Below are 12016 nucleotides of genomic sequence, written 5' to 3'. Positions count from 1 at the left end.
TGGGGTGCATTTTTTTTTGTCTGTCATCAGCAGATGTTAAAAAACAGCATAGCCTAAAGGTGGGATTGACCTCTGCCTGCTGTGGGAGCCTGGCCAAATGGCTGGGTTACTGCCATGCGACACGCAAAGCTGCTTTCTCCTTGGTCATGTCCTATAATTGTTAGAATGCAGCGCACATTTTGTAAAGGTTAATGGTAAATTGAGACTTATAGTGAGACAACGTGAAGGTATTCAGGCCTTGAATACTTTAAGACCAAGTTCTTTGGTGGGGGGCCGGAGAGGAAATGCATGCGTGTGCATGTTCATTCCTGACTCACCCTTGGAGATCAGCCAGAGACTCTAGAAAACAAATTACTGCCCTTATTGCTGCTGTGCTATCTCCAGTCAATTAGCTCTGAGATGAGTTCTGTAAGGGTGTTAAGGTTCTCATTAAAGGCCTTGATTGATAAAATCCCAGCTCTGGATTCTGCATCTTAGCAGCCATCTTTATAGCACTGACTGCTTTTAAGAAGGTACGATTTATGCAAATCATATGTATGTGCTTTTAATATGTCCTGCAAGTGTGCGCTCTCATTAGAGCAAACCAGTTACACATATGCTCAACAACATTCTAGGAAAGGTCACAAAACATTATTAGTAATATAATGTCAGGACAGGAGAACAGATCCAGTGCAAAGTCACCTCTAACTGGACATGTAGCCTCTTTTCTTCCAGGCAGAGGCTTGCAGAGGAAGAGAAGCAGAGGGCATGGGAGAGCGATATGTCAGCCAGACGGCCGCCGCTTAGAGTACAAAATAAAAAAGAGGCATATCAAATGAATGACAAAGAGGGAGAGCCAGCCAAAGCCAATTACTTAACAGTCTTTCAGCCCTGGCTGTAATCCAAGAGATAGAGAGAGCGTGAGAGAAAGAGAGAGAGAGCAAGACAGAGAGAGAGAGTAGGGCCTTGCAAGCATTAGAGAGAAACAGCGAGAAGACAAATGTATTCATTGCTTTGCATAATGTCACTCAGTGTGATATTTGGTGTCACCTTCTTTCCTCCTGCAGCACTTCAGCTCTGCTTAGCTAAAACCATAGAAAAAAAAATACTGCAATACATCTTAAGCTCCATGAGCTAGTGGAAAGCAGTAAACCAATCAATATTGGGCCTTGGGATTGGCTGATGGGAACAGGGAGAATCACACTTTGTTTAAACAATTACCAAAAATCAATGCCTCTCATTGGTCAATATGGGATTCTAGTGAAGGAACCCTTCCTCATGCTGTCCAATCAGTGCTTACAATGCTGAAGGGTGTATCTAATCATCTCCCTGATAATTGGGATGACAATTTCCAACGATTTGTCAAAGGATAGCTCCATGCCTCCTACTACTTGGCCTCTTTCGGAAATTTTTGTAAATTGACCATGACGTGTTTGTACATGATCTTGTTTTTTTTTTGTGGGGTTTTTTTTGGCTCTCAGCTGAACAATCAGCTAATATTTTTTGGCTGCTGGCCCAAACCATTCAGGTCCCTGCTCTCTAAAGACTCCACTTTGCATAACCTCTCATGGGTGTGCATGAGTTATGCTTGGAGTTACCATTTCTAACAGGGCATTTATCACACGACAGGAAAGGAAAATCAGAAAAGAGAAATCATTAAGGAATGAAATAAGATGGAATGAATAAGGAGACTTATAATAACTTAAGGAGCCTCCAGAGCCAAGCAATCCCAGTCCTCTCATCTCTTAATGTTCATCAGATATTTCAGCAGTCACAAATCATTTTCACATATGCTAGGATAATTATTCTCATGCTTATCTGAAGCTGACAGAAGAAGACTAACAGTCTATAGATTATGATTAGAGATGCATCAATTACATTTTTATCAGACTGAGTATGAGTATGGGTACATGTTTTTTGGTACTGGTTGGTACCAGTACTGATACTTATACCAAAATGTGTAACCCTCCTGGTATTAAACAGGCATCACAGAACATTTTATTTAGCCCTGAGGTTACATAGTGACCATGAACAGTGCACACAACTGTTAGCTGGTTGATATGTAAGTTAATTGAAGTGCATTAGCTAGTTACATTAGTCATCTTGGATCGAGGACTGTTGCAGTGAAGAAGAGTGGGTTTTGTTTTGCTTTTGAAAGGCACTTCTTTACAGCTGTATGCTGTATATTGCTTATACTGTAGAAAGATGTGTAGTGTATCTGCATGACATTTTCTCACAGCACAGTTTGTAGTCTACTTTGCTTTGATTGCTAGTATTAGGTTCAGGAAATACATCTAAATTTCTGTCATATCGTGTCTGTTCAGAATTGCTATGATGTACACAAGTCTTACGTAACGTACTAACTGTGATATTGGATGGCAGTATCGGTGTATTTGTATTAGTATGAGTACACGTAAAATGAGCTTGATATGGGACTGATACAGATACCGATGCATCCTTTATTATCATTAGAAATACTGTATTACCCGAGCCAGGCTGTTTGAATTATTTTATACCTCTGTAGTCTTGCTGTAAGTTAATATATGCTTATCTCCAGTCTCCTTTATATAAGCTGTTAGTCCTGAGGAATTTTAGAAGAAAGTTGATATCTAATTGAATTATCAGATCAGTTAGAGTCACCTTAAAGTCTTCTGATCAGTATTTAAGCAGCAACACTGTAAAAGGATAATGGCAGCACTAAATGGTTCATAATATACTGCAGTTTCATGTATGCATCCATAATATCGCAGTCATAACAGACAATATGAAATATTATCTAGCTTGTCCTGTTTAAGTCATTTTTATTGAATTTTAGAGGACTGGCTGCGCTGTAGCTCAGATTTACTCTCTGCCATTCCACTTTTATTACATTATAACTGTAATTATACACACCTCTCCACTTTGTGCAACTATTATTCACAATACTCAGCATGTGTGAGTATTTTCATAGCAAACTCTACCAAGGCTATGAAAATAATTCCTTAGCCAAATAACATTTACAATGGCAGGATCAAGCTTAAATCGTACAAGGTCTTTGTACCTTTCCATCATCTCTATGGAGATTCCAGTTTTTTGTGCTGATAGAGATGAAGGAAATAATGCAGATGTGATTGAATTAATATGTTCTGAATTCTAATCAATTATGAATGATAATCAACCTTTTCAGAGGTACGACCTTCTTATAAAGTTTTGTATTAGTGTTAGTTCTGAAAATTCAGTTTTGTCAATAGTTGTTGTTCTCAATGTTTGCAAACCTTTGTGGTCTACTTTTAATAAGACTGCACTTGGACAGGCACAAACCACTTGAATATGACACCCACTAAACTGTTGTGTTTGAAAAGTAGCATACAACTATTGAGTAATACTAAGAAAGGATTAAGAGAAGCCCATTTGATTTGGAAACACCCACATTTGTTCTGCAAGAGAGGTGTGGGTTACAGTACCATGAGCCTTCCTTTGGTTTGTAAAAGAGGACACGATGACATACTTTTCATCTCACATGTGACATCACTTCCTGTGTAGGAAGCCGCTCCTTCAGGAAGGAGGGGGGATATAAAGTAGGAAAAGAAAAAAGGTACAGCAAGAGTATGTTCCCAGAGATGAGGCTTCTCTCACTATAGCAACCCACCATGGTGCCCTCTGACCCCATTTTTCCATTGTTCCATCCTGACAGAACAAATGGTGCACACTCCGGCCTTGTCCGTGGTTTCATGCGTGAACCAAACAGGAAGATGACTGAAATCTTCCTGCGGACTCAATGTGGCTACCTCCATACCTCTGCAATCAACGTTGGCAGGATCTGGCCCGTGTGAGAGTGCAGGTCAGGATAAATGTTCTAAAGGAAGGGAAGAGGAAGGAGAAAAACCTATATGTGATGTCATAGGCAGTGAGTTTAGGTCAGTTTATACATTACAGATTGAAGTTTAGCAAGTTCACTTGCTATCTTAACCCTTTCCTGGAGTACTTTGGTGTTCCATTCCTCCAGCGGAATGAAAATGGACTTATTAGACATTTTCAATCAAGTCTGTTAAAAGATTAGTCAAGATACTGTTGGGTTTCCATTTGTTGAGTATCGTGTTTACTTGCTGGTGAGCAGGGCAATGGGAAATGGGAAGGGTGTAAGCCCTCTGCTGGGCAAACAATTCACACCTCTCCAAAATAACATTGATTCAGAGATAAAACAGACAGCACAACTGAAACTTTTTTGAGAGTAAAAGATCATATAGAACTGCCACAATAAAATTATAACATTTAACCCTAGTAGAATAGCCCTGAGTGTTAAAGCCCTGCGTGTCTACTTTCATATGAGCCATTAACCACTACTGTGTAGTGTGATATAACAAATAAATTCAATCTGAACTTGGGCACTCCCAAAACAGGCATTTTTTGGTCTCTTGTAAAATGAGTTAAGAGTAGATCTTGCTCTGATGAGCACCAGTCATCATGGTGAATGCTCAATACTGATGAAGAGTTCACATTTAAACATTTCACTCAATATCTAATCCAATTTTCAGCACAACACCTGATTATTTACCATATAAATTGCCAGGCAAGTTGAGTCTTGCAAGTATGATTTCTGCACTATCCTAAGAAACTCACTATCAACCCTTGCACTGTACACTACATAAAATACTGGCTCCATCTTGCCCCTTAGAAAAAGACATCAACAAGGACAGTCAGCCAGGACTGTCTGGCAGCTTGTGTGCGGTGGTAGAAAGTACAGCCCAAAGAGTTCACTAATAACCTTCCCAATCTTCTGAGAGTCCAGTTTAAGCCTCTGCCTGCTGTCCAGCCTAATCTGTCTTCCCTTAATCTCCTGGCAGAGTTGAGGGAAACGTTGCGGTTTGGATCGCTTTTGATCTAATAACGGTCTTCTGCAACAGCCAAGGTTTGCACAGCCTTACTGTAGACTTGTCAATCAATCAATACCATATAGTTATAGATGGCTGTTTTGTGTACAAAAAAAAAAAAAAAACTGAACATGCCGTAATTGTAAAATAATCAAAAACAGAGTGGCATGATTATGGCCAGAGTCACTGCTACCACCATAAAGTTGATTCTTTTTATACCACAGCAATTTGTCAACCCTGAGCAATTTCTTATTTATTAAAAATGACACATGGCACACTTGGTGCTATTTAACCATTTAACGTCCGTGAAACAAGTTCCTGTTGTCGCTTGTGTTATAGCAGCTATAAACCTTCGTTCTTTCACCAGCCTCTCTATTTTTCTCTCTATTGAAATTAATAAGAGAAAAATGCAGCTTGTCCTGTTACCCCCGAAACTCTTCTGTCCTGAAGGCTTTCCCATGTCGGAAAACTTGAAGGACCAGCTTTATGTCTGACAGTTACGAAGTGCTGACACTGGAGACTCCTTTCAAAAATGCTAAATAAACATCTCCTCATAAAAAACTTCACCATATCAACAAATAAACACATACCTGTTTATGTATATATATATATATATATATATATATATAAATATATATATATATATATATATATATATATATATATATATATATATGCATAGTCCCTGTATACGTCGTATATAATTGCTATAGAAACTATAATATATTAGAATGAGCACAAAAAATAGCAAGTTTAGCTCGCACCTTTAGGGTTGGGGGTTCGAATCCTGCCTCCATCCTGTATCCGGCTTCAGGGATTTCTACCAGGTACTCCGGGTTTCCTCCCCAAGACCAAAGACATGCATTGTAGGCTGATTGGCATTCCAAATTGTCCGTAGTGTGTGAACGGGTGTGGGATTTTGCCTTACGATAGGTTGGCACCTCGTCCAGGGTGTCCCCGCCTTATGCCCTGAGTCCCCTGGGATAGACTCCAAGCTCCCTGTTATCCTGTGTAGGATAAGCAGTATTTAAAATGGATGCATGGATGGACAGTTTGTCTTGCAGCCTGAACTGCTGTCCGAGCCGTGCTGTTATAGAAACTCAACATCTTTTGAAAAACTTGACAACTTAACAGCGCTGTGATATGTGTGTATAAAAGTTGATGGTGATCTGTATATATACACTTATGAGATCCAGTTAACACATTGATTGAAATGGAGTCAAATGGACAGATTGGTCTCGTGTGAAAGAGGAACTGGCTGAAAAATAACCTAAAAAAAAATCAAATTTATGGATGTGACAGTCATGTTCATCAATGTGGATTTTTTTGTGTCAGAAATGTTTGTGAGAAAGTAATTCTATCAAGATCATCATGTGTAACAGGAACTTGCACCTGGCCTTTGGTGCATCGTGAGAAACATATATTAAGTGTGGTAAAGATTTGTCACTCTAGTTAGTGGTAGTGAATTTGCTGTAGGTTTCATCCAGTATCTCTACATGTGGTACTTGAGTCTGAGACAGTCACCTTGTTCTGCTTGTATATGTAACATTCTGCATTTCATTCTAGCTCGTGCATTCATTTTCACAGTGCATGTGTCATTCCAAAAATCTCCATTGGGTATGTGTGTTTAATCTCCTGCAATCTCTTCTGGTAGATTGAAACTCTGATGTATGTTCTGTTACTCATGCACAGTAAATTGCTAACTGGTGAGTGTTTACATGTCAAATGACTTGAGATGAATTGAGAAAATTACAATTGCAAATCTGCCACTTGAATGCAGTCATTTGTTTCATTTATGCAGCGCTGAGGAAGCGTGGTGAAGTCAACCAGCCGGCTATTTTACACCGTGACAAAGCTGCTAAAATCAAACCATAGCAAATCTTTTTACTCTGTGTTGCAAAGTTAAACAGGTGAGTTAATGTTTTGCTTCCTGAGACCTACGTGAGTGTGTTTACAGCAATTGTTCAAACAGAGAAGTCTGACCTTTTGAGCTGACAAGCAAATTATGATTTGAGAGATTCTAGATGCAGCGAATACAATGAAGGAGTTCAAAAATACAGTACTTGTTCTCTTGATTCGAGCTCGTTATTTCTGCTTGTGCGCTCTTGGACTGGAGGAGGAAGGTCAGGGAAGACTTTTCTTGAAAAACCTATTGTACTTGCAAAGCTATAATCTTACATAGAATACATAGGAGAGCAGCTAAAATAGCCTGATAGTGCTGAAGAAAAAGACTTGCTGTAGGCTACAGGAGTCCATTTAATGGTGTATAGTTGGCTACAGACAGGAACATTTTAACACTGGGCTTGCAAGAAATGCATGCTTTTAGAACAGCATTCTTGTTAACCAGTCATCACTGTGTGTTCCCACTTCTGAACCAAACGAAAATTCCCTTGAGAATGCACCAATTTGGAAAGCTATTCTGTCATTCTGCTTTTCTGTGTATAATCTTAAACAGAGTCCATATTTGATTAACCGTTTATAGTTTAGCATTGCCTTAGCTCACTGCGTTACAAATTTTAAATTACTATAAGTACTAGATGTGATTAGTATTTCTGGATTTTGTTCATCTTTGTTACCAGAAATCTGCAGCAACACAGTGTGTTACCAGCCTAGAAAACTGCAGACACACACACACACACACACACACACACACACACACACACACACACACACACACACACACACACACACAGACAAACACACATAAAAAAGACACAATTTGAGTGAAATAGTTTAATGACTCAGCCAATATTAGCTAGCTACACATTCAAACTACTAAGAATGTGTGTTTTGTCTGAAATGTTGTGAAACTGAACTGAAATGAACTGCTGCTAAGTATGGGCAATGTTTCAATTTAAATTAACAAACGATTTTTGCTTAAACGAATTATAAAGATGGAAACACAAGAACACACAGCTGAGGAAATTATGTTAATTGACAGTGAGCATGTTTGGGCTGGATGACCATGGGAGTTATAAAATATTCCTGACAATTGCATCCACAAATGTTAGTCAAAACTGAGAAGGTTTTCCTATAGAGGCTGTTCACAAATATCCAGGTTCTTTCCAAGATACAAATGAAGACATTTACAAAGACGTCATCAAGTGGTTTAACCTGGAATCAGATTGGGGAAGTTAAATGAGCGTTTAACAAGTCACCGAGATCAGTATTACTGTTCAGCTAAAGGCCACAACATATGATGAATAGTAGGATAAGTTTAGTCCTAAATGCTGGTCTAAAAGCATGATTACACATTATACTTTTTTTTTCCTTTCTTTCTTTCTTTTTTTTTTTTTTTTTTTTTTTAATATATGGTCTTATGTGTGCCTGTAAATATTAACTTACTGCAAATTGCTGTGGTGTCAACAGTGATCATTTTGTTTATTAAACCACAATGTTTTATAATTTGATTTCACTGACTTGAGTTTAAACCACTTTTCAGTCTGATCTTCGCTACATTTGGACTAGATATTAAAACAACACTTGGGCCTGCACCAGGTTAGGGTCAGATATAACAATATCTTTGTTAACCTGGGCCAGTTCTAAATCTGTTTTGGCACAGATGTATAAAAGCCAGTTCCTGAAATGTGTGTCTGCCATGCTGAATGAAGCAATTATGTATTGTTTCAGTAGGCTAAATGTAAAAGCTGTATCATTGTATACATTGGTACTGATAACCATGGAGTGTCTTACAATCAGTATGCATTTTAGTCTCTCATAATCATCCATCCATCCATCCATCCATCCATCCATCCATTTTCTGAACAACTTATCATATACAGTGTTGTGGGAAACCTGGAGCCTATCCCAGGCACAAGGTGGGGGACACCCTGGACAGGGGGCCAATCCATTGCAGGGCACAATTGCAAACACACTCACACTGTGGACAATTTGGAAATGCCAGTCAGCCTACAATGCATGTCTTTGGACTCGGGGAGGAAACCGGAGTACCTGGTGGAGACACTGAATCATGTTGAGAACATGCAAGCTCTGTGCACACAGGGCGGTGGGAATCAAACCCCTGATCCTGGAGGTGCTAGACAACCATACTAAGCCACCACAGTGGTTAGCACATTTGCCTCACACCTCCAAGGTTGGTGGTTTGAATCCTGCCTCTGCCCTGTGTGTGAGGAGCTTGCATTTTCTCCCCATGCTTTGGGGGTTTCCTCTGGGTACTCTGGGTTTCCTCACCCTAATCAAAAGACATGCGTTGTAGGTTGACTGGCATTTCCAAATGTGAATCGGTGTGCAATTGTGTCTTCCAGGGTGTCCCACGCCTTGTGCCCCGAGTTCCCTGTGCGGGATAAGTGGTATGGATGGATGGACAGCTTTAGCATTATACCATAGTGCAACTCGAAAATGCTAATTATAAATACTAATCATGTACTAGCATCCTTAGCGTGCAAAATTCTGATATAATAAGTAGTAACAAACTATGAGCCTCATTCTAATAACTTTGTCCTGCAGTCTGTATGAGACACCATCATTCTCAAAATTGGAAGTGATTCACAGCTTAAATATTGCTATATTCAAATGTATTTGTTTGCTCATTGTGTTTAACGGCTTACTTCTGTGATATTTATAACTTTGATACCATATCAAAGTTCAAGACTTCCAACAGAAAGGTAATATAGTGGTAAAATATGGTGGAAACCCATAGTAATATGGTTAGCAGCGAATGCTAAGTGCAAATGCAGTGTAATTTTAGTAAAACTGAGTCTTTTTAAAGTAACTTATGTACATATCTGAGGTAAATGTTGATATTCTCAATATTTTTGTAATATTTCCAGTGTAATTCCACCTATACATCATCTAAATTAAAGACAACAGCATTGTGCTACCTAGCTAAACTAATAACCTCAGCCATTACATAGTTTTCATACTTGGTGTCTTTTTTTTTGCTGTTGCTTAGCAACAGTAGGATCAAGACTCTTTCATTGCTTGTGTTGGCTGGTGGGACGGCTTTTTTGTAGCATTAGTTAGACAGATGACACAATAGATGGGATGACACAGTAGATAGGATTTTTCAATGGTATTACATTAGTTTGAATGTTTAAGCCACTTAAAACTCCCATTTGTAAGTCCTTACTCTCACTCTCCTGCTTTAACAATGTATAAGTTGGAAGAAAGTGTGTTCCCTTACGGAAAAGAATGCTACAGTATTACACAATTAGAAACCGATATCATGCGCCTCTACTTAAGGCCCTCCTGTGAATTCTCAGGTTCATACAGATATGTATCTAATTGCAAGCCATCAAATTAACTTCAAATTAATGTAGGCTTGTAGGCTTGCAGGCTTGCAATAAGCTTGCAATAAGCTGTTCTATGGTTTATTTCCGCCAAAAATGACTGCTTGGGATTTTTTTTTATTTTGTTTTGTATTGTTGAGATTTTATTGTCTTTTATGGAGGATGCCTGGTGGGTGCACTAATGGGTAGGCTATTTTAAAACTGACTGAAGAAAGGCTCCAGGAAAGGCTGATTTGATCATGCAATATAAGATCACATTATGAGAAGCAATATAAGACGATACAGCCAAGAATCAATATGAAATGCGTCACGCTGGGGGACGCAAAACAGAATGGGTCACATGTGGTGTGGTTGCTAGGCCTTTTGTGGCATGCTAGTGCACATCTATGACTCTGTAATGTGTGTGACACCTACACACACTTAGAAACACATACACACACGCACACACACATACATGCACTTGCTGCACTAACTGGGTGTCTTTGTGGGTATACAATTACTCAGTGTAGCTGATCTGTTGCTCTGTGTAATGAGTCATTCCCCTCTATGGAACCACTATAGAACCTAAACTCCAAATCATTGATTTTAAGGTCAAAAACTTCTCTTTTTTTATTTCTGTATTTTTATCCTGGGCCCTTGCCAAGAACACAGTCTTTTTTTTCTATATGACTACTCATTTGTTACAAATTCAAACACACACACTAGTAATTTATTTCAGATTCTGTGACTTTACATTCATTTGCTTGTGGTTTATTAATTTGATTATGCTGATAAGTGTTGTGTGTGACTTGCATAATGGCTAATTATGCAACCAGTGCTCATATGGCATTTCAGTGATGTGCTGAAAGTGGCCTTGTGAAAAGCTCTGATCTATATCCATATATTACTGAGATACAGTCTCATCAAGGTTGAATTGTGGGTGTGTTCAGGCATCCAGCTTCAGATAAGGGCAGTATGTCCAGAAAAAGTGTTAAGTGTGGGCAAGCATGATTTGTTATAAGTAATGGTAGTGTGTGTTGTCTTGGTATGAGTGTACCAGGCGTAGCAACAATGTTAGGATTCTTGCTAACATTGGATACACTCATCTCATACTGGCCACTTTATTGGATATCTTCTTAGTCACCTTGTACATATATGGTAATAATTCATCTTTCTCCATGCTCTATTTTTGAACATTGCAACACTGCTGTACTATATACACTTTTACCAGTACTACACATTAATATAGCCCCCATGATACCATGGTGGAAAGTGTTGCCTAATCAAAGCTCCAGGTCCTTGGCTCTGTCCTGAGCTCAGGGTACATTCTGCACTCTCCGAAATCCTTGTCTCTAGGGGGGTGCTATTAAGGGTAATCTTTTGTACCTTCAATATATATATATATATATATATATATATATATATATATATATATATATATATATATATATATATATATATATTACCTGGCATGGTACATGTGGAGTACCTCTGAATACATTTTAGAGTAAAGCTTTAAATGTACCTCAGTGGTCATTAAAATCCAATTATGTACATTTCATTGCTTTTTAAGGTACTCTATATGCAACTTTTCAAGGAGAAAGATATAAACTGTATCAGAATATCCCTACTACCCAACGATAAAGTAGGTGAAAAGCAGCAAAGGTTTAGTATATCCAAATTCTCAGTATTCATAAAACAGTAGGCGAAAAATACCCGGATGACCTACTGCTTCTGTTGAGATTCTTCAGTATGGAATCAATGAACACTGTGGATACTGCATTATCTTATAACGCAATAGGACTGGCATGGAAGAGCTGTCAGAACCAAAAATGGTGGGCTCTTTTTATGTGTAAGTGCTAGGTATTAAACATTGTTCCTTGTGGTTAAAACCGTACTTGTTCAACACCACCTGAGTAAATTGCTAACTTGTTGAAGGTTTCAACAAGAAAAAAACAG

General features: G+C 38.6%; 1 protein-coding gene across 6 annotated transcripts in view; it reads left to right on the top strand.

The window, feature by feature from the left end:
* Nucleotides 1-12016, top strand: part of zmp:0000001168 (signal-induced proliferation-associated 1-like protein 2) — a 72238-nt gene that overhangs the window by 20052 nt on the left and 40170 nt on the right. The window contains exon 1 of one of the 6 annotated variants that reach the window (XM_047151861.2): nucleotides 6657-6739. The exons of the other annotated variants lie outside the window; for them this stretch is intronic. The gene's annotated coding sequence lies outside the window, so the exon portion shown is untranslated. Of the gene's footprint in view, nucleotides 1-6656; nucleotides 6740-12016 lie in introns of those variants that run through there. 6 annotated transcript variants of the gene reach the window in all.

Source organism: Ictalurus punctatus, chromosome 28, assembly GCF_001660625.3.
Source record: "Ictalurus punctatus breed USDA103 chromosome 28, Coco_2.0, whole genome shotgun sequence".
NCBI classification, from domain to species: domain Eukaryota; kingdom Metazoa; phylum Chordata; class Actinopteri; order Siluriformes; family Ictaluridae; genus Ictalurus; species Ictalurus punctatus.
Note: the sequence above shows the minus strand (reverse complement) of the source record. Positions and strands in the feature narration are given on the sequence as shown.